Source organism: Procambarus clarkii, chromosome 80 (assembly GCF_040958095.1).
Source record: "Procambarus clarkii isolate CNS0578487 chromosome 80, FALCON_Pclarkii_2.0, whole genome shotgun sequence".
In the NCBI taxonomy this organism is placed as follows: Eukaryota; Metazoa; Arthropoda; class Malacostraca; order Decapoda; family Cambaridae; genus Procambarus; species Procambarus clarkii.
Genome location: NC_091229.1, coordinates 14,301,548 through 14,309,450, shown reverse-complemented (window position 1 = coordinate 14,309,450; position 7,903 = coordinate 14,301,548).

The window sequence follows — 7,903 nt, the reverse complement described above, 5'->3', positions numbered from 1 at the left end:
TTTGTGATGATCTGAAAGCATATTACAGATCCAGTAATAGTCTACATGTAGACTGGCAGATGAACCCTTGTCATAAAGAGAGATTATTCTCGTTATAACTTTTTGTATTATAAATTGTTGGTTTAAAATATAAAAAATATATATTGAAAATGTTTTCTTTGAAGAATTTGGTTTTCTGTAAATGGAATTCTCGTGCATACTGAAATAGTTTTCGAATTCTATATTTCACATTATCATTAGTAATACATGGTATTAACGTAACCAAACACAATGAAGCTTAAAGTAACCTAACCTTAACTTAAAGTAACCTTAACCTAACCTGGAATGAGCAGCTGCTCGATTGCTGTGCTGCTTTACGTTTGGTAGGAGCGAGGCAGAGTTTGGTATAGCTAATCCAGAGGAAGCCGCTGAACCTCGTGGTCCTGGGAAGAGAGTGGTTATCTGTGGGCTTCACCGGCAGATATGGGACACCTAGGAGAGTCTACGACTGTTGACGTGAAGTGTGTAACATCGGAATTGGTGTTCGGGTGTAGTGAAGCTGTCAAGTAACATGATCGAGTGTAGTGAAGCTGGCTAGTAACATGATCAAGTGTAGTGAAGCCGTGTAGTAACTTGATCAGGTGTGGTGAAGCTGTAAAGTAACATGATCAAGTGTGGTGAGGCCGTAAAGTAACATGATCGAGTGTAGTGAAGTTATAAAGTAACATTATTGAGTGTAGTGAGGCGGTAAATAACATGATCGAGTGTAGTGAGGCCTAAAGTAACATGATCGAGTGTAGTGAGGCCTAAAGTAACATGATCGAGTGTAGTGAGGCCTAAAGTAACATGATCGAGTGTAGTAAGGCCGTAAAGTAACATGATCGAGTGTAATGATGCTGTGAAGTAACATGATCAAGTGTAACGAGGCCGTAAAGTAACATGATCGAGTGTAATGAAACTGTAAAGTAACATGATCAAGTGTAATGAGATCTTGAAGTGGCAATAAGAACCCTCGTACAGCTTCTCTTATCATTAAAAACACCATATCCACCTCTGACAAACAGAAGTGTACCATTGGAGTATATGAATATAAAAGTAATTCTGTAGACTCTACGCTCGGCAGTGTATGTTATATTGGATGCGGTACTAACACTCCGAGTACTCCGAGTAGGCATCTCGCACTCCACTTATTGGAGGGAGAAATAAAGCAACAACGCATCCAACCCGTCCTCTTAAAAATAACGTCGCTTTTCGCTCGTATGCGCGCTATGGCCAAATTTGGACGTAATTTGAAATGAAATCGGCTCATAAAAGTGACGTACTGTCCCGTTTTCTGTTTGAGTCGTCCGGCTTACTCAGAAAGGTTAGGAGAAGAAACTTTCAATTAACGTTTTTTTATAACGTTTTGAAACTTTATGAGAATTTCCTGCCCACCTAACCTACCAGAGGACCATTAACTTACTGTTGTTGAAAAAATCCCAAATTTATTTTTATTTTGTTTTTATTTTCAAATTACGTCCACTTTAGGCCATACTGGTAAGTACTAATAATAATGCAGTGTGTCTGGGGACAGGCAGCCAGAGTGTATTCATATACGTTAGGCTCCCCAAGGTCAAATTACTGATCCCGCCCAGGATGCAACCCCTCAACAAGCTGACTGACTCCTGAGTACCTACTAACTGCTAGGTGAACAAAGGCATTAGGTGATAGGAAATGTCCCAACAATTTCTGTCCCGCCCAGGATTCGAACCCGGAATTCTCCATTGTGGGTCGAGAACGAACCCGACAGTACTACCGAGACCCTAAACATATGTATGTTCTTGCATGTAATTTCAGTGTACTTGTGTTGTGTGTACCATGTCTATATTCCTGACGCCACGTTGCTGACGAAACGTTGAACTAAAACAGGAAAACTAAATGATGTAGTGTTTCTTCACCCTCTAGACTGTAAGTCTAGATTCCAGAGGGTGAAAAAGCGCTATATATATACATATACATATATATATATACATATATATATATATATATATATATATATATATATATATATATATATATATACATATACATACATATATAATACATACATACATACATACATACATACATACATACATACATACATACATACATACATACATATGTATGTATTTATATATATGAATGGGGAAGGGGAGGGAATTATCAGGGGAAAGCGCCAAGCCATTACGACTATGTAGCTCTTGGATTGGGTCAGGATAAGGATTTGGGGTGGGACGGGCGGGGAAGGAATGGCGCCCAACCTCTTGGACGGTCGGGGATTGAACGTCGACCTGCATGAAGCGAGACCGTCGCTCTACCGTCCAGCCCAAGTAGATCACTTATAGGGACCTTCTACCATTCTAGAATCTAGATGGTAAAATGTATCTACATGGAATAAAAATAATCATACAAAAATGCAAATGAATTTATTGTGTTGAGTTCAATTCCACTTACACACACATATACACATATATGTATATATAAATAACATCCAGACGATGTATGTATATACAGACGTATCAAATCAGGTACTTTATGCCCGTGGTTTACAGATGTGCGCACCGCGGGCGTCCTACTTTTTCAGGAGAGGGACCCATCACTCCGTCATCCCCGAGGGCCAGTGTCTGCTCCTGCCTGCGGGCGCCCACTCGCCCTTGAGGCTGCGACCCAACACAAGTGAGCCTCGACATGCGTCTTTTCTCTCTAGTACTCAGTATTTATATCACTGTTGATGTTTTGTGTTGCTCAATTGAATGTTATGCGATGGCGTACTCCCTCTGGGTCGCCGTTCTGGAGTCTGGTTTTGATTTAATAGGGGATGTAAATTGGTGATGTATTAGGTGATGTAAATTGATGTAAATTAAAAATTCATGTAAATTGGAGAGGGAGGAAGAGAGTGAGGGAAATCTTTAACTTTCATGTCACTAATACAACAACTATTTTTTCAGCCGATGTCCGATACTGTGGCTTCAGCGCCGCCTTTGGCAAGGTAAACAACGTCTTAACCATTAATATCTTCCATTATTATAACAATTTATGAACGGTAAGTTTTAATTATGCAATTCAGATCTTGGAAGAATACATATTGCAGCAACACAATAGGGCTGGCATGGGGGGTTTGCAATAGACGATTCACGTATCGTAGAGGCCTACCAGTATGCTGTGAATTACTCTGGATATTGGGGCATGGGAAAGCGGTTATCTTAGATATTCTACAAAATTACCATCAGCCGATGAAGTTATCTGTGTAAGTGATTGTGAAGTTGGTGGTGCAAATGTGGTTTAGTGGACACTGGATAGGTAAAGCTGGCTATTATTAGTGAAGTACATTGAATAGCTTATGAGTAAAATATCTATGGTAGATACAAATAAATTTTTTTATTGTTGCCGCCGGAGGCGGCTAATTTATTGTGCACCCCATACCCATCCTGTGAGCGGTAGTGCAAAAAGCATTACAGAGGGCACAAAAGGTCTTCATCAGACCTTTTTTTCACTGGAAACTATTTTTTGGAAATAAGGAAAATCACTCGGCCTATTAGACAAATCAGGCCTTGCCCAGTAGGCTGAGAAGTGCATTCTGGCTTCTAGGTTCGACATATGTTTATATATATGTATATATATGTATATATATATATATATATATATATATATATATATATATATATATATATATATATATATATCGTACCTAGTAGCCAGAACGCACTTCTCAGCCTACTATGCAAGGCCCGATTTGCCTAATAAGCCAAGTTTTCATGAACTAATGCTTTTTCGACTACCTAACCTACCTAACCTAACCTAACCTAACATTTTCGGCTACCTAACCTAACCTAACCTAACCTATAAAGATAGGTTAGGTTAGGTTAGGTAGGGTTGGTTAGGTTCGGTCGTATGTCTACGTTAATTTTAACTCCAATAAAACAAATTGACCTCATACATAATGAAATGGGTAGCTTTATCATTTCATAAGAAAAAAATTAGAGAAATTATATTAATTCAGGAAAACTTGGCTTATTAGGCAAATCTGGCCTTGCATAGTAGGCTGAGAAGTGCGTTCTGGCTACTAGGTACGACATATATATATATATATATATATATATATATATATATATATATATATATATATATATTTATGATCGATGTTCCCTTCGGGAATCTTAATTTTAAGATGAATAGGAAAACCAGGGATATACTGAACATCTTGTATCAGAATCTTTACTTTAAAAAACATAACGTTTCGAATACTTCTCGTATTCATCATCAGATCTAAAAGAAAAAACAGAAATCACAGTCAAATAGCTGGTAAACAAAGAACTCATACTGAATATAATTGCCTATCAAAGAAAGGAAAAAGCTTAAAAAACAAAACACTTAAGCGCACTTAAAGTGATCAATACAAATAAAACTTATTAACTGTCACATATATTAAAACTAATTTAAAATCCATTAAACTACAAGATGAAATTTATAACTACTAAAACAAACCATTCTATTAAACTTACGTGAAGTGATCAGAAGTGAAACTTGATACCTAACACATGGATACTAAACACTATAACAAATATTTATATAATGTCTACAAATCTACAAAAAATGTATGTAAAATACAAACAGAATAAACGACAATTATAAAGTACTAACCAAAATCTTATAAAAAACTCAAATATTAAATAAAATTAAATACCAAAAAATGTATTATATATCCTACATAGAAGATTATATTAATGTACAATGTTAAGACTTGAAATAAGTAAGAAAGGGCAAGGACATGGTAAACTAAACAAAATTAAACTACCAAAATAAACTAAAAATCAAATTACAGGGCCTACTGTGCACTATACAGTGTACAATTGGACAGCTGAAAGGTTGCTATTTAACAGAGGCCGCAGTTCCTTTATATATAAGGATTCCATTACTCTCAAATCTGACTGGCCATTCATACAAGTGTCCAGAATTTTAAAATCAGATTCCAGCAGAGAATGATCAAACTCATAACAATGGTTTCTAATCTCCGAAAATGCTGGTTTAGACAATGGTAATCCAGTCCTAAAAGATAATCCCCGGTGCTCAAGTATCCTAATCTTAAAGTTCCGAATGGAACTCCCGACATATCCAGCATTACAGCTGGAACAATTATACATATATACGACATTTGAGCACAAGGGGATAGGCACTTTATCTTTAAATTTAAAATAAGAGCCTATGGTATTTGTGTTGACAAAAATAAATCTAAAGTCTACTTGAGGATAACACTGCTGCAACAGTCTCCTCAAACGACTCCTTACAGAAAAGCTAATACTGCCATAAAATGGTAATTTAATATATTTAAGATTCCTTTCCACTGTAGTAATCCTACACGATGGATGAAACTTCTTATTTAAGAAATTCCTTATAAAAGTATAAACCATATGCACAGGATAACCATTATTTGAAAAAAATTTCACAAGAAAATTAATTTCCTGATCAAAGTTATTCCAATTAGAACATAAAACAAAGGCCCTATTCAGTAGAGTGTTAATAGCATTTTTCTTAAAAATATCAGGAACAAAGGAATTAAAATTTAAACCTAAACCAGTAAAGGTTGGTTTCCTAAAAACATTAGTGTTGAACCCATTGAGGTTATTCACTTTTACATCAAGAAACGACAATGAATTATTAACTTCACACTCTGCAGTAAAACGTATATTACTATGTTGTGCATTAAGATACTCTCTAAATTTCTCAATATGACATTGGTCCCTAAACAACAAAAAAGTGTCATCTACATATCTTCTGTACAAGACTGGTTTAAAGGCCAAAGGACAATTATCAAGCCAATTTATTTCGTGAAAACTCAAAAAAGCATTAGCCAGTGCAGGACCTAAAGGAGACCCCATTGCTACTCCATCAATTTGTTTATAATAAATATTATTAAACATAAAGATGGAGTCTTTAAATGCTATTTCTAACAGCCGTCTGAATATTTTACTACAAAATCCAGACACTAAGTTAGTGTCAGCAAATAATTGACTTACACAGATATATCTGTGTAAGTCAATTATTATTATTATAAATAATTGACTTATCTGTGTAAGTCAATTATTTGCTGACACTAACTTAGTGTCTGGATTTTGTTGTAAAATATTCAGACGGCTGTTAGAAATAGCATTTAAAGACTCCATCTTTATGTTTAATAATATTTATTATAAACAAATTGATGGAGTAGCAATGGGGTCTCCTTTAGGTCCTGCACTGGCTAATGCTTTTTTGAGTTTTCACGAAATAAATTGGCTTGATAATTGTCCTTTGGCCTTTAAACCAGTCTTGTACAGGAGATATGTAGATGACACTTTTTTGTTGTTTAGGGACCAATGTCATATTGAGAAATTTAGAGAGTATCTTAATGCACAACATAGTAATATACGGTTTACTGCAGAGTGTGAAGTTGATAATTCATTGTCGTTTCTTGATGTAAAAGTGAATAACCTCAATGGGTTCAACACTAATGTTTTTAGGAAACCAACCTTTACTGGTTTAGGTTTAAATTTTAATTCCTTTGTTCCTGATATTTTTAAGAAAAATGCTATTAACACTCTACTGAATAGGGCCTTTGTTTTATGTTCTAATTGGAATAACTTTGATCAGGAAATTAATTTTCTTGTGAAATTTTTTTCAAATAATGGTTATCCTGTGCATATGGTTTATACTTTTATAAGGAATTTCTTAAATAAGAAGTTTCATCCATCGTGTAGGATTACTACAGTGGAAAGGAATCTTAAATATATTAAATTACCATTTTATGGCAGTATTAGCTTTTCTGTAAGGAGTCGTTTGAGGAGACTGTTGCAGCAGTGTTATCCTCAAGTAGACTTTAGATTTATTTTTGTCAACACAAATACCATAGGCTCTTATTTTAAATTTAAAGATAAAGTGCCTATCCCCTTGTGCTCAAATGTCGTATATATGTATAATTGTTCCAGCTGTAATGCTGGATATGTCGGGAGTTCCATTCGGAACTTTAAGATTAGGATACTTGAGCACCGGGGATTATCTTTTAGGACTGGATTACCATTGTCTAAACCAGCATTTTCGGAGATTAGAAACCATTGTTATGAGTTTGATCATTCTCTGCTGGAATCTGATTTTAAAATTCTGGACACTTGTATGAATGGCCAGTCAGATTTGAGAGTAATGGAATCCTTATATATAAAGGAACTGCGGCCTCTGTTAAATAGCAACCTTTCAGCTGTTCAATTGTACACTGTATAGTGCACAGTAGGCCCTGTAATTTGATTTTTAGTTTATTTTGGTAGTTTAATTTTGTTTAGTTTACCATGTCCTTGCCCTTTCTTACTTATTTCAAGTCTTAACATTGTACATTAATATAATCTTCTATGTAGGATATATAATACATTTTTTGGTATTTAATTTTATTTAATATTTGAGTTTTTTATAAGATTTTGGTTAGTACTTTATAATTGTCGTTTATTCTGTTTGTATTTTACATACATTTTTTGTAGATTTGTAGACATTATATAAATATTTGTTATAGTGTTTAGTATCTATGTGTTAGGTATCAAGTTTCACTTCTGATCACTTTACGTAAGTTTAATAGAATGGTTTGTTTTAGTAGTTATAAATTTCATCTTGTAGTTTAATGGATTTTAAATTAGTTTTAATATATGTGACAGTTAATAAGTTTTATTTGTATTGATCACTTTAAGTGCGCTTAAGTGTTTTGTTTTTTAAGCTTTTTCCTTTCTTTGATAGGCAATTATATTCAGTATGAGTTCTTTGTTTACCAGCTATTTGACTGTGATTTCTGTTTTTTCTTTTAGATCTGATGATGAATACGAGAAGTATTCGAAACGTTATGTTTTTTAAAGTAAAGATTCTGATACAAGATGTTCAGTATATCCCTGGT